At 39.9% G+C, this 23981-nt stretch overlaps 1 long non-coding RNA gene across 1 annotated transcript; it reads right to left on the reverse strand.

Moving 5' to 3' along the window:
* Positions 1-21813: 21813 nt before the first annotated feature.
* LOC143434592 (uncharacterized) lies at positions 21814-22817 on the reverse strand. Its single transcript, XR_013104205.1, has 2 exons — positions 22562-22817; positions 21814-22025 (listed from the first exon to the last, which is right to left on the reverse strand). It is a non-coding gene; the product is annotated as an uncharacterized LOC143434592 (long non-coding RNA).
* Positions 22818-23981: the final 1164 nt, after the last annotated feature.

The following is a 23981-nucleotide window of genomic DNA, read 5'->3' on the forward strand; positions in this document are numbered from 1 at the left end:
GACCCCGGATTCCACTTGAGACATACTAGAAGGTCCACTCAACCCAGAGCCACAGAGGAACAACTAAACTCAGAGTGTCAGACAACATATCCTGAGATATCCTAGAGGAGACACTGCACCAAGAACACCAGACACCTAGCTGGACTACTACATTGGAGGCACCATATCCTGAGGCATCCTAGAGGTAACACTGTAATCAGTGCAGCTGGAAAAGATCACAGAGACATCTGGACCCCTAGAAGATCAGACACAAGCGAGATAACTGGAAAGGCAGTCTTCAGTCAGAGACAGCAAGTACAGGTAGCACTAAAGTTAACCAGATGGCAAAAGGCAAGCGCAAGAACATAAGCAACAGAAACCAAAGTTACATGGAATCATCAGAACCCAGTTCCCCCATCAGAGCAAACCCTGAACATCCCATCACACCAGAAAAGCAGGATTCAGAATTAAAATCACTTCTCATGATGATGATAGAGGACTTTAAGAAAGAAATAAATAACACTCTCAAAGAACTTAAGGAGAGCACTGGTAGACAGATAGAAACCCTTAAAGAGGAAACACAAAAATCCCTTAAGGAATTGCAAGAAAATGCAATCAAATGGGAGAAGGAATTAAACAAAACCATGCAGGATCTAAAAACGGAAGTAGAAACAATAAAGAAATCACAAAGGGAGAATACCCTGGAGATAGAAAACCTTAAAAAACGATCAGGAGTCATAGACACAAGTATCACCAACAGAATACAAGAGATGGAAGAGAAAATCTCATGTGCAGAAGATACCATGGAAAACATTGACACAACTGTCAAAGGAAATGCAAAATACAAAAAGCTACTAACCCAACATATACAAGAAATCCAAGACACAATGAGAAGGCCAAACCTAAGGATAATAGGAATAGATGAAGGGGAAGACTCCCAACTTAAAGGACCAGTAAATATCCTCAACAAAATTATAGAGGAAAACTTCCCTAACCTAAAGAAAGAGCTGTCCATAAATATACAAGAAGCTTACAGAACTCCAAATAGTTTACACCAGAAAAGAAATACTTCCCGCCACATAATAGTCAAAACATCAAATGTACAAAACAAAGAAAAAATACTAAAAGCAGTAAGGGAAAAAGGCAAAGTAACATATAAAGGCAGACCTATAAGAATTACACCAGACTTCTCACCAGAGACCATAAAAGCCAGAAGATCCTGGACTGATATCATACAGACCCTAAAAGAACATAAATGTTAGCCCAGACTACTATACCCAGCAAAACTGTCAATCATTATTGATGGAGAAACCAAAATATTCCATGACAAATCCAAATTTACACAGTATCTCAACACAAACCCAGCACTTCAAAGGATAATTGGTGGAAAACTCCATCACAAGGAGGGAAACTACAACCTAGAAAAAGCAGGAAAGTAATCTTCCAAAAACCGTAAAAGAAGGTAGCTACACAAACATATCTCCACTGCCAATAAAAAAATAACAGGAAACAACACTCATTTTTCTTTAATATCTCTTAATATCAATGGACTCAATTCTCCAGTAAAAAGACATAGACTATCAGACTGGATATGTAAACAGGACCCAACATTTTGCTGCATTCAGGAAACACACCTCTGTGGAAATGACAGACACTACCTCAGAGTAAAAAGTTGGAAAACAATCTTCCAAGCAAATGGTCCCAAGAAACAAGCTGGAGTAGCGATTCTAATATCAAATAAAATCAGTTTTCAACCAGAAGTAATCAAAAAAGATAAATAAGGACACTTCATATTCATCAAAGAAAAAATGTACCAAGAGGAACTTGCAATTCTCAATATCTATGCCCCAAATGTAAGGGCACCCACATACATAAAAGACACTTTACTAAAACTTAAAGCATACATTGCACCCTACACAATAATAATGGGAGATTTCAACACCCCACACTCAGCTATGGACAGATCATGGAAACAGAAACTAAATCGAGACACAATGAAACTAACAGAAGTTATGAACCAATTGGACTTAACTGACATCTATAGAACATTTCATCCTAAAAAAAAAGAATATACCTTCTTCTCAGCACCTCATGGTACCTTCTCCAAAATAGACCATATAATTGGTCACAAAACAGGCCTCAACAGATACAAAAAGATTGAAATAATCCCTAGTACCTTATCAGACCACCATGGATTAAAACTTGTCTTTGACATGGACAAAAACAACAGAAAGCCCACATACACTTGGCAACTGAACAATGCTCTACTCAATGATAACTTGGTCAAGGAAGAAATTAAGAAAGAAATTAAAGACTTTTTAGATTTAAATGAAAATGAGGACACATCATATCAAAACATGTGGGACTCATTGAAAGCAGTACTAAGAGGAAAAATCATACCTCTAAGTGCTCACAAAAAGAAAGTGGAAAGAGCATACGTTAACAACTTGACAGCAAACCTGAAAGCATTAGAACAAAAAGAAGCTAGTATACTCAAGAGGAGTAGACGGCAGGAAATAATCAAACTCAGGGCTGAAATCAACCAAGTTGAAACAAAAAGAACTATACAAAATATCAACAAAACCAGGAGCTGGTTCTTTGAGAAAATCAAGATAGACAAACCCTTAGCCAGACTAACCAAAGGGTGCAGAGACAGCATTCAATTTAATAAAAGCAGAACTGAAAAGGGAGACATAACAACAGAAACAGAGGAAATTAAAAAAATCATCAGAGCCTACTACAAAGGCCTATACTCAACAAAATTGGAAAATCTGGATGAAATGGACAATTTTCTAGATAGATACCAGGTACCAAAGTTAAAGGATGAGCAGATAAACCATCTAAACAGTCACATAACTCCTAAAGAAATAGACACAGTCATTAAAAATCTTCCCACCAAAAAATGTCCGGGGCCAGATGGTTTCAGTGCAGAATTCTTTCAGACCTTCAAGGAAGACCTAATACCAATCCTCTTCAAGCTATTCCATAGAGTAGAAACAGAAGGAACACTACCCAATTCATTCTATGAAGCTACCATTATGCTCATACCTAAACCACAGAAAGACCCAACAAAGAAAGAGAACTACAGACCAATCTCTCTTATGAATATTGATGCAAAAATACTCAATAAAATTCTCACAAACTGAATCCAACAACACATCAAAACAATTATCCATCAAGATCAAGTAGGCTTTATCCCAGGAATGCAGGGATGGTTCAATATTCGGAAATCCATCAATATAATCCACTACATAAATAAACTCAAAGAAAAAAAACCACATGGTCATCTCACTAGATGCTGAGAAAGCATTTGACAAAATTCAACATCCCTTCATGTTAAAAGTCTTGGAAAGATCAGGAATTCAAGGCCCACACCTAAACATAGTAAAAGCAATATACAGCAAGCCAGTAACCAACATCAAACTAAATGGAGACAAACTTGAAGCAAACCCACTAAGATCAGGGACTAGGCAAGGATGCACACTCTCACCTTACCTATTCAATATAGTACTGGAAGTCCTAACTAGAGCAATTAGACAACAAAAGGAAGTCAAAGGGATACAAATAGGAAAGGAAGAAGTCAAAATTTCACTATTTGCAGATGATATGATAGTATACTTAAGTGACCCTAAAACTTCCACCAGAGAACTCCTAAACCTGATAAACAACTTCAATAAAGTGGCTGGATATAAAATCAACTCAAACAAATCAGTAGCCTTTCTCTATTCAAGGGATAAACAGGCTGAGAAAGAAATTAGGGAAATGATACCCTTCACAATAGCCACAAATAAAATAAATTATCTTGGAGTGAATCTAACCAAGCAAGTGAAAGATCTGTATGACAAGAACTTCAAGTCTCTGAAGAAAGAAATAACAAAAGATCTCAGAAGATGGAAAGATCTCCCATGCTCCTGGATTGGCAGGATTAACTTAGTAAAAATGGCTATCCTGCCAAAAGCAATCTACAGATTCAATGCAATACCCATCACAATTCCAAATCAATTCTTCATAGACATAGAAAGAGCAATTTACAAATTCATTTGGAATAACAAAAAACCTAGGGTAGCGAGAACTATTCTCAACAATAAAAGAACTTCTGGGGGAATAACCATTCCAGACCTCAAACTGTACTACAGAGCGGTAGTGATAAAAACTGCATGATATTGGTACAGAGACAGACAGGATGATCAATGGAATAGAATTGAAGACCCAGAAATGAACCCACACACCTATGGTTCCTTGATCTTTGACAAGGGAGCTAAAACCATCCAGTGGAAAAAGGACAGCATTTTCAACAAGTGGTGCTGGCTCAACTGGAGGTCAACATGTAGAAGAATGCAAATTAATCCATTCTTATCCCCTTGTACAAAGCTCAACTCCAAGTGGATAGAGGACCTTCACATAAAGCCAGATACACTGAAACTAATAGAAGAGAAATTGGGGAAGACCCTCGAATACCTAGGCACAGGGGAAAAGTTCCTGAACAGAACACCAATGGCTTATGCTCTAAGATCAAGAATCTACAAATGGGACCTCATCAAATTGCAAAGCTTCTGTAAGGCAAAGGACACTGTCAATAAGACAAAACAGCAACCAACAGATTGGGAAAAGATCATTACCAATCCTATATCTGATAGAGGGCTAATATCGAATATATACAAAGAACACAAGAAATTAGACACCAAACAACAAAATAACCCCATTTTTAAAATGGGGTACAGAGCTAAACAAAGAATTCTCAACTGAGGAAACATGAATGGCTGAGAAGCACCTTAAGAAATGCTCAACATCCTTAGTCATCAGGGGAATGCAAATCAAAACAACACTGAGATACCACCTGACACCAGTCAGAATGGCTAAGATCAAAAACTCAGGTGATAGTAGATGCTGGCAAGAATGTGAAGAAAGAGGAACACTCCTTCATTGTTGGTGGGGTTGCAAGCTGGTACAACCACTCTGGAAGTCAGTCTGGCGGTTCCTCAGAAAATGGGTCATAGCACTACCTGAGGACCCAGCTATACCACTCCTGGGCATATACCCAGAAAATGCCCCAACATATAACAAAGACATATGCTCCACTATGTTCATAGCAGCCTTATTTATAATAGCCAGAAGCTGGAAAGATCCCAGATGTCCTTCAACAGAGGATTGGATACAAAAAATGTGGTACATTTACACAATGGAATATTACTCAGCTATTAAAAATAATGAATTTGAGAAATTCTTAGGTAAATGGATGGAACTAGAAAATATCATCCTGAGTGAGGTAACCCAATCACAAAAGAACACACATGGTATTCACTCACTGATAAGCGGAGATTAGCCCAAAAATTTGAAACAACAAAGATTCAACTACCAGACGACATGAAGCTCATGAAGAAGAAAGAACAAGTGAGGATGCCTAGGTCTTTCTTAGAAGGAGTAACTAAATACCCAAGGGAGCAAATATGGAGACAAAGTGTGGGACAGAATCTGAAGGAGAGGTTGTATGGAGACCATTCCACCTGGGTATTCATTCCATGTGCAGTCACCAAAAATAGACGCTGATATGGATGTCAGGAAGGGAAAGCTGACAGAAGCCTGATAAGGCTGTCTCCTTAGAGGTCCCCCAGAGTCTGACATACCCAGAGACAGATACTCGCAGCTATCCATTAATCTGATCAAAGGTTCCCAATGGAGGAGTTAGAGAGTAAACTGAAGGAGCCTTAAGGGTTGGTGGCCCCCATGAGGAAAGCAACAATACCAGAGCTCCCCAGGGTCTAAACCACCAGCCTAGGAGCACATATGGAGAGACACATGACTCCAGCTGTATATGTAGGGGAGGATGGCCATGTTGGGCATAGGTGGGAGACAAGGTCATTGGTACCTTGAAGGCTGAGCACTGAGTGGGGAGGGGAACCTGAGGGTGGGGACAGGGGTTGGGGGGTAGGTGGGTGAACACCCTTATAGAAGCAGGAGGAGGGGGGATGGGATAAGGGGTTCCTGGGTGGTGGGGGGAATGCAGTAAGGAGATAAAATTTGAAATGTAAATATTATATCCAATAAAAGAGGGGGAAAAAAGAAAAGCACTTAGGACCAACATCCTTAATAAAATGTCAGCCCTCTTAAAAAACATCTATCTTGATACTAAAATTTGTTTTGAGAATTGTATATTGCAGAATGATCAGCCTTGGTGTATCTACTTAACAAGCAAGCGGGGCTGACCTGCTCAAACCTCTGAGGTCCTGGAATTCCATCTGGAGGCATTGAAGACTCAGCATCAGAAGCTTATCAATTTGCTCTTCCCCCCATGCCTCTTCTAATATCTCAACGCCCATAATCAGCTTGAAGAAGCTAATGAAGAGTCAGTGCCCCTATTCCCTGGGCTTGGGGACTAAGGTGGTAAATGTTGGGCTGTCTTTCTAGGGAAAAGTAGTGGTTTTGTGGGAATAGAGAGGATTAGCTAGGGGTTAATTGCATAGCCATCACCTATTAGTAGAAATCTGTATAATTAGTATCAAGATGAAGATATAAATTCTTAAATGGCACCAATTTACTTTGATTACAAATTTTAAGGTTTTCATTGGCATGAGCTTCTTATTGATATAAGAGTGAGATGAATACTGTTACTCTCATAGGCATTGTAGCAGTATAACACATTTAGGAATACAAGGCTTAGACCCAGTCCTTCTTTAACTTTTTTAACAGATTTGAGATGGTCAGCCTGTGAGTTAAGGGACTATAGCAAATTCATGGCATGGAGTTTATTATAAGGGTGTTTTCTATGTTTTATTTAGAAATAGCTTAGTGGAGTTAACAGGCAACAGTCCAGATTACCTTACATAGATAGCTGGTTTTCAAAACATCAGAAATCCATAGAATTGACATGACAAACATTTCTGTATTAATGTTCATTTTGATTAGAGACCTGTCTGCTCCTGACAGCTTCCTATATTGGATTCTAAGAAGAAATTGAGCATCCTTGGAGTTACTCCAGTTGTGGTGAGACAGCCACTAGGCAAGATTTGCCTCTTTCCTTCTACAGACAAATTACTATCCAGAGAAGGACACACTTGCAGAATAGTCGACCGATTATATCTGCCTAGACAGAGTAATCAGCCCTTAATAATTCTGTAGCACTAAGGTCTGTCAGATGATCCTGGGCCAGAAGGCAGAAGAACAGATGCTCCAACGTTTTGAAGTAGAGGGAGTGTCCAGGTGTTCAGAGGTCTCTATAAATTGGCTAAGTTTTAGAAGCTATGCTTTGTGCTTCCCACAATTATAGGTAACTCAGTCATTCTGGATTTCTGACGGGGTTGAAAACTTATAGCCTCATAGTTAATCCTGGCTATTTACTTTGAGAGAAAAGATTTGAGTGGATAGTCGTCAGCTAACATTCATCCTAAAGCCAGGTTCAGAACTAAATGTTTTAGTTAGGATAGACGACAGAGGTGCTGGTTAGTCAACAAAAGGATGGACTGGGTATTAGGACTATCTTATACCTCACTGGTACAAGTTGGCATAATTATGCTCTAATTGTATTTTGAGAGACAAGTTTCATTTTGACAGGAAGGGTGATATGTAGAAGGAGCTAAGGTGGGAGGAGTACTGAGAGGAAGAGATGGAGTAAGAAGAGGAGGAGAAGAAGGAGAGGAGAAGCTAGGTGATGAAAGAGAGAAAGAGGGGGAGACAGGGAGGCAGATGTTCATGTATCTCCACCAGTCAAAGATAGTTGTTATATCTAGGTTGGGTAGTGTGTTACACCTCTGATTGAACAATACCAAACTTATAAAGCCTATGATTAACATTTTTTTTAAAAATGTATAAATGCAAAAAGGAAAAGGAGGCATGGGATAGGGGTTTTCTAAGGGGGGGGGAATGGGGAAAGGGGATGGCATCTGAAGTGTCAATAAAATATCTAATTAAAAAAATATTAAGATGTTAAATCTTAAGATATCCAAAGAACTCAAGAAATTATACTCCAGACTACCATATAACCCTATTAAAAATGGGGTACAGAGCTAAACAAAGAATTCTCAACAGAGGAAACTCGAATGGCTGAAAGCACCTTAAGAAATGCTCAACATCCTTAGTCATCAGGAAAATGCAAATAAAAACAACCCTGAGATACCACCTCACACCAGTCAGAATGGCTAAGATCAAAAACTCAGGTGATGGTAGATGCTGATGAGGATATGGAGAAAGAGGAACACTCCTCCATTGTTAGTGGGATTGCAAGCTGGTACAACCACTCTGGAAATCAGTCTGGTGGTTCCTCAGAAAACTGGACATAGCATTACCTGAGGATCCAGCTATATCATTCCTGGGCATATACCCAGAAGATGCTCCAACATATAATAAGGACATATGCTCCACTATGTTCATAGCAGCCTTATTTATAATAGCCAGAAGCTGGAAAGAACCAAGATGTTCCTCAACAGAGGAATGGATACAAAAAAATGTGGTACATCTATACAATGGAATATTACTCAGCTATTAAAAATAATGAATTTGAGAAATTTTTAGGTAAATGGGTGGATCTAGAGATTATCATCCTGAGTTAACCCAATCACAAAAGAACACACATGGTATTTACTCACCATTAAGTGGATGTTAGCCCAAAAGCTTGGAATAGCCAAGATTCAACTCACAGACCACATGAAGCTCATGAAGAAGGAAAACCAAGAGGGGATGCCTCAGTTCTACTTAAAACAAGTAACAAAAATACTCAAGGGAGCAAATATGGAAACAAAACATTGGACAGAAACTGAAGGAGGGGCCATCTGGAGACCATTCCACCTGGGTATCTATCCCATGTACAGTCACCTAAGCTAGACACTGATGTGGATGGCTGGAAGTGCATGCTCTCAAGAACATGATTTAGCTGTCTCCTTAGAGGTCTGCCAAAGACTGACACATTCAGAGGACAGTGCTCACAGCTAACCACTGATATGATCTAGGGTTTCCCAATGGAGAAATTAGAGAGAAGACTGAAGGAGCAGAAAGGGTTTGTGACCCCAGAAGGAAAGCAACAATACCAAACAACCAGAGCCCCCCAGGGTCTAAACCACCAGCCTGGGAGCACACAGGGAGGGACCCATGACTCCATCAGTATATGTAGGGGAGGATGGCCTTGTTGGGCATAGGTGGGAGAGGAGATTCTTGGTCCCATGAAAAACAAACACAGAGTGGGGGGGGGGGTTGTGAGGTTGGGGAGGGAGTAGTGGAGGCAGAGGGTAGGTGTGGGCACAGCCTCATAGAAGCATGAGGAGGGGGGATGGGATAGGAGGTTTTTGGGTGGTGGGAGGAAGTGGGATAAGGGGATAAAATCTGAAATGTTAATATAATACCCAATTTTTTAAAAAGATGAAAAAAAAAAAGAAAAAAGAAAAAAAGAAAGAAAAAAAAGAAAAAAATGGAGATTTAATAACACAAATGGAAGGAATTGGAAATTTAGGAGGCAGTTTATATTGATGGAAACAACATCATAGAAACAAGAAAATCATACACTCACAGAAGCACAAGGAGGGGGGATGGGATAAGGGGATAAAATTTGAAATGTAAATATTATAACCAATTTTAAAAAGGGAACAAAAAAAGAAAAGTTTTTAGAACCAATATCTTTAATAAAATGTCAGCCCTCTAAAAAAATTATCTTGATACTAAAACTAGTTTTGAGAATTGTATATTGCAGAATACACAGCCTTGGTGCGTCTATTAAGCAAACTGAGCAGACCTGCTCAAACCTCTGATGTCCAGAAATTCCATCTGGATGCAGTGAAGACACAGCATCAGAGGCTTATCAATTTACTCTTCCCCCCACCCCTCTTCTAATATCTCAACGCCCGTAATCAGCTTGAAGAAGTCAATGAAGAGTCAGCGCCACTATTCCCTGGGCTTGGGGACTAAAGTGGTTAATATTGGGCTATCTTTTCAGGGAAAAGTAGTGGTTTTGTTGGAACAGGGAGGATTAGCTAGGATTTATTGCATAGTCATAACCTATTGGTAGAAATCTGTACAATTATTATCAAGATGAAGCTATAATTTCTTAAATGGTACAAAATTTACCTTGATTTCAAATTTAAGGTTTTCATTAGTACGAGCTTCCTATTGATATAAAAGTAAGATGAATATTGATACTCTCATGGGCATTGTGCCTGTATAACACATTTAGGAATACAAGGCTTAGACCCAGTCCTTCTTTAACTTTTTTAAGCTGATTTGGGACAGTTAGCCTATGAGTTAAGGGACTATAGCAAATTCATGGCTTTGAGTTTATTGTTAGGGTGTTTTCCATATTTTATTTAGAAATAGCTGAGAGGAGTTAACAGACAATAGTCCAGATTACCTCACATGGATAGTTGGTTTTCAAAACCTCAGAAGTACATAGAATTGATGTTATAAATATTTATATATTTATGTTCATTTTGATTATGTTCATTTGTCTGCTCCTGACAGCTTCCTGTCTTGGATTCTAAGAAGAAATTGAGCATCTTTGGAGTTACTTCAGTTGTGGTGAGACAACCACTAGGCAAGAATTGCCTCTCGTCATCTACAGACAAATCACTGTCCAGAAAAGGACACACCTGCAGAATAGTCAACTCATTATATCTGCCTAGACAGAATAATCAGCCCTTAATAATTCTGCATCACTAAGGTCTGTCAGATGATTCTGGGCCAGAAGGCTGAAGATTTGATGCTCCAACGTTCGGCAGTATAGGGGCTTTCCAGGTGTTCAGTGGTCTCTATAAATTGGCTAAATTTTAGAAGCTATGCTTAGTGCTTCCCATAATTTCAGTTAACTCAGTCATTCTGGACTTCTAAGGGGTTGAAGACCTATAGTCTTATAGCCAATCCTGGCTATTTACTTTGATAGAAAAGATCTGAGTGGATGGTTTTCAGCTGACATTCATCCTAAAGCCAAGAAAAAAAGCCAGATTCAAAACTAAGTGTTTTAGTTAGGAGAGATGACAGAGGTTCTGGTTAGTCCAAAAAAATGATGGACTGGGTATTAAGAATATCTTGTACCTCACTGTTACAATTAGGAATAATTATGCTCTAATTGCATTTTGAGAGAAAAGTTTTATTCTAACAGGAAGGGTGAAGCTAGGTGAGGAGAGAGAGAAGGGGGGGGGCATGGAGGCAGATGTTCATGTGTCTCCACCAATGATAGTTTATATATCTAGGTTGGGTATTGGGTTACACTTCTGATTGAGCATTACCAAATTTATAAAGCCTTTATTGACATTTTAAAAAATTTATAAAAGCAAAAAGGAAAAAGGGCATGGGATAGGGGTTTTCTAGGGAGGGGAAATGGGGAAAGGGGATGGCATCTGAAATGTAAATAAAATATAGAAAAATAAAAAAGGCCTGGGCCCTTTAACTTCAAAGACCCCAGTGATCTTTCTGTTGGAGTTTTCTCAGTGTGAAAGAACATCTAGTGTTTCCTGTATTCCTGGACTTCCTAGTCTTGTCTTATTCTCTGGTTGCTCTCAGAGCTGGCCTCAGACCTAAGACAGTGTCTTTAGCCACCATATTCCCTATTAGCTCTAGAACACTGGAAGCAAATCATTGATTCCTGTTGAGGCACAGGTTGTCTCTGAGTCTGTAAGGCTGCCCTACACCAGAGTCTATTCTCTGTATAATCTAGACATGTAGTTTTCTCCTCTCTCTTCTTCTCTCTCTGCTTGTAGGCTTTCTCTGTTTCTCTGCCTCCTCCCCTCTGTCTTTGCTCACCTTGGTGACTTTCCTGGCCTCTTTCCTTGAGACCAGTAAGCTCAACTGGTCCTTAGAGTAGTTTCCCAATAATAACAAATTTCATATATGTGTTTATCATTTATCTATATAACTTTTTTTTTATAACAAGTTAGCAGGTTTTACAAGATTAGTATTTTACAGTTTTATCTCTGTGGAATTTTAGCCTTAAGAATTACAATTTTTAGTAAATTTGTTTTCTGATTAAACCAACAATTAAAAGCTATTGAATAAATATTCAAATTTGACCCTCAAAACCTATTTCCACTGAAGTGTCAGATGGCTCACAGGGTAATCAATTCTCCAAGTATCAATTTGCCCTCATATATATATATATATATATATATATATATATATATATATGTATATGTATGTATATATATATACATATATTATACACACACATACACATAATGCTTAATTATTATAAATGTAAACCATCTTTAAGAAGATACTCTACCATAAAATATGGGATTGATTCAGATACTTACCTAAATGTGCTTGAGGACAAATTCTAAATTCTTCTATACAAAGGCACCAAGTAAGTCATTGCCAATGTCAGCACACTGTAGAGAAAAGCACACTGGATAAGATCCAGTTGCCATAGTCTCCAATACAACCCTGAGTTAAAAGAGAAGGAAAGAGTAGAACAGGTGTGTATGTGTGTGTGTGTGTGTGTGTGTGTGTGTGTGTGTGTGTGTGTATGTGTGTGTGTGTGTGTGTGTGTGTGTGTGTGTGTGTGTGTGTGTCTGTGTGCCTGTGTGTCTGTGTGTGTGTGTGGAGCAGGGAAGAAAAGCATGAGGAGGAAAGTTAAAAAGAGCAGGCCTAAGGGCTGGGCAAGTCCAGGCAAGTCAATTACTAATGGAATAAACCCAGGATCCAGAATTCACTCATGGATAATGGTTCCAGTATTCCAATGTGCTTTACATCAAACCACAACCAACTGACCCAAAAAAGTTAAACAAAAAAGGAAGACACAAATCGGGGTGCTTGAATCTCACTTGGAAGCAAATGCATAATAGTCATATGAGGCAAAGGGAGGGAGGGTACTGGGTAGTAGAGTAGAGAAAAGGAGGAATGGGGGGACAGGATCAGGTTTGGAAGAGACAGGAGAGAAGCCAAAGGACAAAAAAATTTAACAGAAATCTGCAGCTACTGTAGGTAGCAGGGCAGAAGGCAAAACCTAGGAAGTCTCAGAGAACTGGGATTGATGAGGCTCCCAGAAGTCAACTGAGGTGTCCTTAGCCAAGATGCCTAATGGTGGGACATGGAACCTAATGAGGCCCCTTCAGCAATCAAGCAGGAACCACAATGGAGGAATAAGGATACCACCCACAAACCTTTTGATCCAAAATTTGTCTGGTCTAAAAGAAATGCAGGGACAAAAATGGAGCAGAAACTGAAGAATGGCCAACCAATAACTGACCCAACTTGAAGCCCATCCCATGGGCAAGTACCAGTCTCTAACACTATTAATGGTGTCCTGGTATGTTTGCAGACAGGAGCCTAGCATAATTTAACCTCTAAGCTGAGGTTCTACCCAGCAGCTGACTAAAACAGATGCAGAGATTCACAGGCCAACATTGAATGGAGGTCAGGAACCCATAAGGAAGACCTGGGGGAAAGATAGAAAGCCCTTAAGGGGATAGGAACCCCACAGGAACACCAAGAAACTCAACTAACCTAGCCCATGAGAACACTCAGATATTGATCCATAAAGCAAAAGGAAACATGGGGTAAATCATGGTGCCAGGCACATATGTGGCAGACATGCAGCTCAGTCTCCATGTCTTCAGGCTGCCTTGTCTGGCCTCATTGGAAGAGGACACACCTAAATTAGCAGAGACTTTATGCACAAGGGTATGGGAATACACATCAAAATGTCATACTCTCTCATAAGAGGAAGGGAGAGGGAGAAACTCTGTGAGGGTGGACCAGAGGCAGGAATTGTGTCATGGAGTGTTCAGGATGTGAATTAATTAATTAATTTTCACAAAGTTTTGAAGGACTTTGAAGAAAGTCTTTAGAGTGCCTGCAGCCAATGTGCTGTGCATGTTTACTCTCTGTGAGACAGGGTCTTTGTATGTAGTCCTTCTGGCATGGGTATTACAGTTCTGTTTCTAGTTTCATCCTAATAATGGAGTTACAGGACTATACCACCAGGACTATTCTCCGCTGTGCTTGAATGAGACATGTTATGAGCCAGTAAACACCCACAGAAAAACTGTGTCACAAGGAGACAGGACAAAAACTTCTGCATAGGGTTTAGAAGCTGTTTCTCAAAGGTTGCAGCTCACATTGCAGCAGAGTCAAAAGATTTTCAAACTCTGTAGTCGTTCCCAGAAGTGTTTCTTTAAATTGCAGGGATCTATATTAATGGAAGTGTGTGACATATTTTGAGGATTCATGGATGTTCCTAGTGCATTCTAAAAGCAATAGATTACAACAGAGAGCAGTTCACATGACTGTTGATAAATATTAAAGCAGCTGGGATCAAAAAAGCTTATCATTTACATTTCCTTGCTCATGAGTTAGACAAACAAAGTCATCAAATAGATGCAACATGTGGTATAAGTAGGAATCTAAGATCAGAGGAACACCAAAGGGTTCAATGAGATTAAGGAAGCTTTGTGTGTCCTGTTCACATTGCCTTGATCTCTTCCCTTACACATATGCAAACACTAAAATCTCACCCTAATACAAAGGGCTCATTTTTCTGGGATCCACATTTTAGTGACCAGAATCAAACAAGATAAGGAACTCTCCTGCTTCTTGATAGAAGGCTCCTGCTTCCCAGGAGAAGGGCCTGAAGGTGACACTCAGTCCTGAGGGCCTTATCTCTTTATCTGTCTTTGTCTCTTCACCACATCTTCACACCCACAGCCAAACAGTTCAAGGGCCAATAGCCTAGGAGCATGCACTGAAATGTAATCTGTTGAGACCCAGTTCTGTTTATATGTTTTTCTCAGCTGCTCTGGTGTAATTCCATATTAAAAAGTCTTTTCAAATGAGACTCTGATCAACAGTCGAGAGGTTTCCAGGAAAGAAGGGCAAGGTTCATAGAGAAGTGAACAGATGGCCTGTCACTGGCCATCAGGTGGCATGGCTGTCCTAAAGGTTCTTCTTTTCTCAGAGTGTCTTCAGAGGACTCTCAGTGCAGTAGGCTTGGGCATCAAGCTCCAGTTCACTCTAAACATTACCACATGAGTTCCAAAGCAAGCATTTTAAGAAAAGTAAGAGAGACTCTGTAAAAGAAGCTAGAATCTCTGAATTAATAGATCTTCTGAGCATCAGTGAGAATGTGAGTTCATAAAAGCCACCACAACCCCTTGTTAGCACTTTGGAATTTGAAGGCATGGGAATCTCTTTTTATTTTACTAGAGTTAAACTTGTACCTTAAAGTGGCTTAAGAGAGTGCCGGATAAACATAGAAGCATACTTATAAATGCCTTTAAATTTTATGGGTAGTTATTAAGAACTGAAAGCTCAGAATCTCCAGTTCCATAAGCAGGCCAGTTTGTTTGGTTCAGGATCCAGGTGCCTGTACAGGTGGCATGAGTTGGTTTCATGACTGAGGATCCTGTTCTCTAGGACCAGATCATTCTTGCTGTATCCCTGTGTGTCACAGGATATCAGGTCATGTAAGCGACAATAGTCTCATTTTCCAACAGCTTAGCACCAAAAGAGAAGTGTAAATAAAGGTATCTTAAGATACATATACCTGGATATCTTAAGGTATAGCTGAAGATCTGAACACATGGGGTGTGTGTGTGTGTGTGTGTGTGTGTGTGTGGGTGTGAAAGAGAGAGAGAGAGAGAGAGAGAGAGAGAGAGAGAGAGAGAGAGAGTCTGTGTATGTGTCTGTTTGTGTGTCATGTCTCTGTTTATCTGCATGTCTGTCTGTTTGTGTATATGTTGGTGTATATGAGAAGAAGTATCTGAGAGAGGCCCTGCAGTTAGGAAGGATCTACATTGTTAAAGGAGAGGCGTTTGTCCTCAAGGTCTTCTTGATGCTTTTGTTCTCACAGCTGAGTCATGACAAACTTTGTCCCTTGTGTCTGGTGGCTGCCTTTGGTTGAAGCTGGTGAGGATGATGAGGACCCTGATATTTCTCCTCTTACTGCTTAGAATTTGCACTTACACTTGAATGAGTTTGTGCTTTTTAATGTAAAAAGAAAGAAATGAAACAGTACTTTCATGTATTAAGTCTAAAAAACAATGCCTCTCAGTCTCTCAAGATGGACTCTTATCTGTTATCTGAAGTTGCAGACTCCGGAGTCAGACCTGGATCCTTATGATGTAGAGAGTCAATGCTTGTTGAACACCTTGACCTCATCAAACTATGGATGAAATAAGCTCCTGAGACTCTAGGCGAAGCATTGGTCTAAGGAGGATGAGTGTTTGTTTCTTCTATGTCTATGCAAGTAGAAATGGCAATTAAGACAGTAAGTACTAAAGCATACACCCAATTATTTCATGCACAGTTGGAACTTTATCTTAAGTGAAATGAATTAAAGACCTGCACATAGGTTGTAAAAGCATAAACCTACTGGAAGAAAATACAGAACTGTGTTTAGACAGTGAAGACTTACATGACACCAAAGGTGCTTGGAATAAGGTAGGTGGGCAAGTGGCATTGTGGAATTTCACTGGGATGGGCAGCTTCTGCACAGGAGAGAGAATAAGCATTGGGGTGAGGTAGCAAGCTAGAACATGGTAGAAAGGGTAAGGAAAGTATACATCTGAAAAGAAACATACATACTATATGTAGAAAACATGCACAACTCAGAAGCCAAAACCAAGCAATAGCAAGAAATAGCTCTTACAGAAAGAAAGACATTTTAAAGATTATATTATTATCCCTACTGGAAAGACAAGGAAGATATTTGAGTTTTGGCAAATGTTTTATTTCTCCTTAATCAGTAGTTTCTGTCCTTCTTAGCTGCCAGAGGCCCAAACAGAATGACCCTGGAAGGGTGTCTGATGATGTGGGCTTCTCTAGAGCAGCCTTTCCTTTAGGGAGTTAGGTCTCAATGACATATAAATACTTTGAAAATTACTTTCATTTCTTGCAGACCCTTGGGGTATTCAGGCAGAACAGAGCAAGAGAGACAGATAACACCCCTTTACCTATTGCTGCTCACTCCAAGGAGCCTGTTCTGCATAGCTCTGTGGCTGAGGCTTGATCACTGGTATGAGAAAGTGTGAAAGAGTACACAGAAAATGTGTGGGTTACAAATCATGGTTTAGGCTTTGTGGAGATGACTAAAATACTTAGTCAATGATAATGTAAATAAGGATTTGAGAACTAGTTCTCAGTAAACATCCCCTGGACCTAAGTTACAACTGTTAGAACTAGTTAAGCCATTCATCAGAGTAAGGACATTGCATTATGCTGAGATTGTACAATAATTCTGCTGTGAGACAGTACAGGTTCTAATGGAGTTTGCCATGTGGTTAAATTATACATATACATATATTATATTATCATTCTCTGAAAAGACAGCATGAAACCTTTCCTGGCCACTAAATAATGCTAAACTGTTCTCTAGAGTCATGTGGGAAAAACACTCATGCCATTGTTTCTTGAGACACAATGACTTCTGAATGTCCCCCTGGCTGGACAGATGGCAGAGTGAGTGGAGTTAGCTAGTCTACCAAGTGATGTGTGCACAGAAGCATTATGCCTAAACCAGTTCTGGCCAGGTATAAAGACAATGTTAGACCCAGCTTGAGTCCAGTCAGAATGGACATTCCATACTGGAGAGGCACTGGTGTTCCAGCATACATTCTCTAAGAGGGAAAACAAACCTTTGGGGTGACCTCAGATCCTCTGAACCTGCTATCAGAAAGCAGGCTTGCCCTAGCTTCTTTTGAGCATGAACTTGGTCATTTCTTGTCCAGTAGCAAAATCTCACCCATGTTAACAAGTTGTATTTGTCTCCAAGAACAGAAGTGTTACTATTTGCTATTATCCTTACTAAATGATAATGTGGTCAGAATGCTTAAGTCTTACTAATATTAATGCATGGAAATCATACTCCCAATGGTTATGACATTCACAAGTGGGGTCTTCAGCAAGGGGATTGGGGTGAAAGAGAAGAGTCCCAGGTACAGGGTAGTTCTCTTAGAAAAGAGGCTTGGGGAATCATCTTGTTCCTTTTACCAGGTTCTGATATTTTCTGAAAATGTCATTTACAAGCCAGGAAATGGGCCATCACCACAGAGTAAACCTTTGACACTTGTATCTGAGACTTCATAGCCCTCAGAAATGCAGGAAATTGGTACTATCTGCTGTGTACAATATGATTATTATATGACTTGGTATGTGTTGTCCTATTACACAACACAAAACGGACTAAAGTAGAGACTCATATTGGAACCCATCTTTCATTCTTTGAGGAACTCTGAGTCTTGTTGGGGGAACCACAGAGAAAGCAGTGACGTCCCTTATAATGGTAGACCAGAAATATTGATGGGCAGCTCTCCTAGGAAAAATGTTTTGGTTCATAAAGTTTGCAATTATCTGTAATCAAAACCCACTCTGCTCAGACAGGTTGATGATGATCCCTCCCTCCTGAGCCAGGATGGATGGTTGTACTCTGCACATCTGGTCTCAGATCACAGCCTGTCTCAAGCTCCCTCCCGACACCAGTACTGACATGCCAACCATGCTGGAGAGATTTTCTGCAGTAAACACTCCAAGTCCTAGTGAACCACTCATCTCTGTGCCCATGGTACTGATCAATGTCCAAATGATAAATATGAATTAGAACACATGTATATGTGTGTTATTTGAAATCTATTTCTGCTTGCAATGATATCTTACATGGCAGTAGAAGAGCAAAGCATGTTCATGTACATACACAGTGAAGGAACCTGTGACTTGTGATGATTTGGTTGAAAATCAGCCTTTCTGTTGTCAATGTGTTGAGGAAGTGGGGCTTCATCTTTTCATCTGTTTCTCAACAATGACCCAGAAAACCCATCCTAGATAAGTGGCATAATGGCCTGTACTATTTGGGATTCGTTTATGAACAACTCATTGTTTAATCCAGATTTCTGCAATGGAGTTGCAGGGTTAGTGTGAAACCCAAATGGGGTTCAGGTCTCTGTCCTTGGGGAGAGATTTAGTGGGGTGGGCTGGATGGACTTGGTGATTGCTAGAACATGAGGAAAACAAGCAAGTGTTTCCCTCCTCACCACCTGCCCCTTAGGACTTGGAACTACAAAGCCTTTCCAGATCTGCCCTTCACTCTCTCTGCCATCATATGAGAGCCATCAGAAAAGGAAAAAGGAAGAAAGGCGAGGGCTACACTTTCATTTTTATAACCAACCAGTTTTTCTAATCAAAAATCCTTCTTAGGGTTCTCAAGGATTTGGGTGAAAATGCTGAGGCAAGGGTGGTTCCTGAACCTGAATCCAAGACAATCCAATTAACATGCATGCCAAGGGAGATCACTCCTAACACAGAGCATCTCCCATGAAAGCTGGGTCCAAGTGTTCTGGGTACACCCTGAGCCTCAGAGATGGCAGCTGAGTCTCAAGCTTAGCTTTTTTGAGGGAAACTATCAAAGAACAAGGATCTTCAGCATCAAGGGACAGGAAGGCAGTGGGATAGGTTACAAACCAGGAGATTTAGATAAACACACAAATGGGGGAGAATCTCGGCGATGACAAGTGTGGGGGCATGTGGTCATTGGCTAGAGAGCTGAAGAGAGTTAGGAGAGGGTCACAGTCACCCAAGGGGTCCAGGTATTAAGATGTTGGAAAGGTGAACATCTGGGCCACTTTAGACTGGAGAATCTTTTCCTCTAACCTGCAAGGTTCTTAAATGATCTGTAGAACTTTGAGTGGCAAAGTAAGTTGGTAAAGCACAGAAAACTATGATCTCTTAATCCTTTATTTTCAGTTTTTTTGATAAAGAGGTCGTAACACCAAACATTCAAACAGAAATAAACTATGTATGCTGCCGAGATATCTTTGTGTATTGTTGCTTTGTATACTGTACATTATTGCCAAGTGATATCCCTCAGAAGATGAGTGGATAAAGAGAATATGGTGTACATCCATAAAGTGTGTGTGTGTGTGTGTGTGTGTGTGTGTAGTGGAATACTGGTCAACCATATAATGATGGAATTTTAAATAACTGAGATGGTACTGAAGGACACTTACTGTATAATATTCAGACTCACAAAGCAAATGACATGTTCCCACACATCCAAGGTAAAAAGCAATGTAATGGCAAGTGAGAATAGAATACATACTAGAAGAGGCTGGTAAGATCAAGAGATTCGAAGAGGAGTTTGGTCAATTGCTACAGAATTACAATTAGGTTGGAGCAATGAGTTCTGGTGGATTATTACACAATAACATGGTTGTTAATAATTATGGATCATGTATTTCAAAACAGGTAGTACAGTAGAATTTTAGTGTTGACCATGCAAAATTATAAATACCTGAGGTGACAGATATGCTACTTCCCCAACTTAATCATTTCACCATGTGCATACACATGCATGAAGACTACTGTTATGCACCTAGAATTTTCACCAGTAGAAGTGGTCAGACTAAAGAAAATGAACTTTTGCATTTTACAAAACAATTTCACCCTAAACTGCAAAAGTGGAAAGGAAGAATACATGATGAGCTTGTTGAGTCAGTACTGAGTCAAACATGGGTCTTCATCAGTCAAGAATTTGTAACAGGAAGCAGTGTTAGAATAAACTCTCTGGAGACAAAAACTAGAGAGGTTTTTAGCTCAGTGAGCTTTTACATTGGCCTTGGAGAATGTTAGTAAGAAGGTTGATCAATAAGATTGTGTCATGGGTTTGCTGATTGATACTTAGTAGAGTTATGCTAACTGTTCCTGGAAACAGAGAACCTATGCCATGAGATTAACCCATTTCAGAAGGATGATCCCACACTTATCTTAATTAATAAATTTATATTTCCCAGGGCACAAGTGACTTCTTTAAAGACAGAAATATCTTAAGGGACTTTGGTAACTGCCTATTATGTTTGCAAGCCACTAATTGGTATTCTATAACACTTGAGGCAAAAAGATTATACTGGCTACAGTTAGACTTTCTCTACTAGCTCAATCAGTGGAGCTGGTACCTGTCATGGTTGCTATAACAACTACTAAGTAAGAAGCTTCTAGCATCCTTTCTTCCTCAAACTGGGATGTGGGTATTCAATTCTCTCAGCATGGTTCCATCCATATTAAAAACCCACAAAAATGTCTGCTGGAAACACACACCCTCTGTGCTACTAGAAGCTAGAATCTATAATGTCACCACCACTGCTGTCCTTTCATCAAGACATGGTTTTCCCTTAAGGTATATAGGGGATTTAGAGCCTGACTCTCAGCACCCAGTAGCCTGACTGGAAACTAAGGCCACAAGCATTGTCTACTGATTTCTTTATTTATCGTGGAAATATCTTCCAAGCTGAATTAAGGCCTTCAAAGCTACATGGTAAATCACTTGAGTGTAACTTGAGAAGCACATTGGAGTCATCAGACATGTACACTTTCTGTATATGAAGAAGTTTTCTGTATAGAAAACTTATGTTGTCCTATACCAGGGTAGTTACTGCAGATAATGTGCACATCATAGTGTGGGAGGCCCTGCTTTTCCTCCTACCCATTGTGTTCCTGACTTTTTATATTGATAAAAGTTGTCTCCATTAAGCCAAAAATAACCCAGGGCTTAGAAGCCAGAGATATAATCCAGACCCGGTTCACTGATACTTCAACACTTTCTAAAAATAACACTTAGAACTGTATAAACCTGAAACCCAAGGGTAGTTCTTCTTAACATATAGGCAATGTCTTTGAGAGTGAGTCAAGTCTACCAGAAGGCAGATTCACAAGTCAGGAAAGGTGTGTAGCAGGATCTTGAACATTCTGAGCTTTCTTTACATTGTGTTTCTGAACCTCAAGTCATTTTAAATTGTTAGTATATGGAGGCAGTATTCTGTAAGTAAAGACTGAATTATTTCTACATCTTCAGAGGTTTCCAGTTGGGTCTGAAACATTATATACAGAGTTCTGCCTGAGCCTTGTGACAAACATCAAAGAGTGCAAACACACAAGTAGCACATTGCAAGAAATTTATTGGAGGAAAAGAAGCAGCTCAAGTGGAGTGGTCATCAACACTCAGCATCAGTGGCCTCAGGGCTCATTGTTGTCTTGTCTATGTGGTCTCCATATTCAGTGGTGGCAGCAGAGTACATAATGCCTGCCGCACCTCCCAATAAGTCTTTCTCTCCCTCTGCAGAATCTATGTCTACAGTGGCAATACCGGTTTCCTGATGGAAAGACATGAAAAGAATCAGGCATTCAGTTTTGATATTGTCAGTGTGGAATGGTATGTGATCCTATGAGGAGATAAGATTCAGCATGGACATCTCAATACATAATGCACTTCAGGGGTGTTGGTCATGCACTTGAGAGCCATTCTGATGTGTCTTTAATTCCTGTGTTCTTTTATCACCATGTAGACACTTGAGTATACTCCTAAATGGATTCAAAGTTTCTTTACACAAAGAACAATTTCTACTAATACCTAAGACAATGACTCCTTGTGTTCTCTAAGCATCTATTCAGAGTATGGAATTGCTCTGTATTCTGGTGAACTTCCCATGTGTATTTTTTACAGTAAAATACTTATGGAACAAAATTCAATTTGAGTTACTTTACTCTCACTGGTACTGTAATGAATATAAAACAAATTAAAATAGAATTACCAAGGCCACCAGATTCCTCTCCACAGGATTCCAGGGCTCATCTTCAACCCTCCCTCAGGAGACTCCAAGCCTCCATCACACTGGGCACCAGCACTCACCATTACGGCTAAGAGCAGAGACTTCTGGGACTTCAAAGGAGACAGACATATCCTGGTCCTCTTCCCCTGGTTGTTCGTCAGTTTTAGTCTCTTCATTTGTCTCTTGGATAGGATCAGCTTGCACCTGCAAGGCCAGCAGGACAAGGGCAGAGAGGAGGACAAGTGTCTTCATGGCTGAGAGTCACCTGGAGGATTGGTGAGCAGGAGCCCAGTGTGTGGAGAGTCCTGGGGAGCCAGCCTGCATTTATAGGACTGAGACAGGCCCCACCCTTAGAGAAGGCACTCATTGATGGGAACTGGGGGAGGCTGTTGCCCTCAGGATCCCTTTGATGTTCCTCTGTCCTCATGGCTTCCATCATGATGTTGCTCTGTGTGTTCAGTGACAACCCCTCATCCCCACCACTGATAATAATAAAGGGGCCTTTCTATTTTCCCCTATATCACATCTGCTTGAGCATTTACCTCTCAGTGAGGAAAAGAAAAGACTTAGGCATTGCCTCATTTAATAAGCTCATGGAACAAAGGATTTTTGTGTTTTGAAGTTGGAGTCTGCTCTTCTCAGAAATTCTGGACCCTTGACCAGTCCTTGACCAGGCTGACTGAAGAGTCAGTTTTTTGCATGATTGGGGTATTATCAATCATCCTCATGACAGTATTCTTGCAAACACCCTCCTTTGGGCCTTTATAGAGAAAATAAGACAGCCTTATTATGCTCCCTAGTGAATTGACTTCAAGAAACAGAGTTTGTGACTGTGAAGCTACAGTGGGTGTTTATGAAGAAGCCAGAGTGATGGGACACATCTCCCTATAATGTGTTCCAGGTGCTTCTTCACACTTGGGACCCTCAATCCACATGGCATTCCACGTGTCTGAGATTCTCCAATGCTTTCACTTTCAAAAAATGAGAACTGACCTACAAGAAATGGCATCCACAAGGTAGAGAGGGTTATAGGCTGTTACCCAGTCTCAAGGTGTGTCACATCATACACGAACACTGCTGTGTACCTGTTTTATCCCATTTCTCTCACTACATACACAGCAAAAGTTACAGAACATCCTGCTGTTTTCAGTCAGTGTATGGAGTCCCACTGTTTCAAGTACCCACTCATATTTACATGTTAATAAATGGTATTCATTTGTTAAAATGTTGGCATTTAAAGTTCTGTAAAATACTTTAAAAAGCAGAAAGAATATTATTTCACACACATTAAACATATACATACACACACTAAATATATACATATATATGTGTAATATACACACATGTATATTATTGTTTATGGGACATGACCTCTTGAATACTTCTGTAGACTTAGATTTATGAGTCAAGCAGCACACCTTACATTTCAGATACATTATTGTCTTTTCTGATCATCACAGAGTTGGTCTCAGTAGTGATTACTAAAATTTGCATGCTCAA

Source organism: Arvicanthis niloticus, chromosome 16 (genome assembly GCF_011762505.2).
Source record: "Arvicanthis niloticus isolate mArvNil1 chromosome 16, mArvNil1.pat.X, whole genome shotgun sequence".
In the NCBI taxonomy this organism is placed as follows: Eukaryota; Metazoa; Chordata; class Mammalia; order Rodentia; family Muridae; genus Arvicanthis; species Arvicanthis niloticus.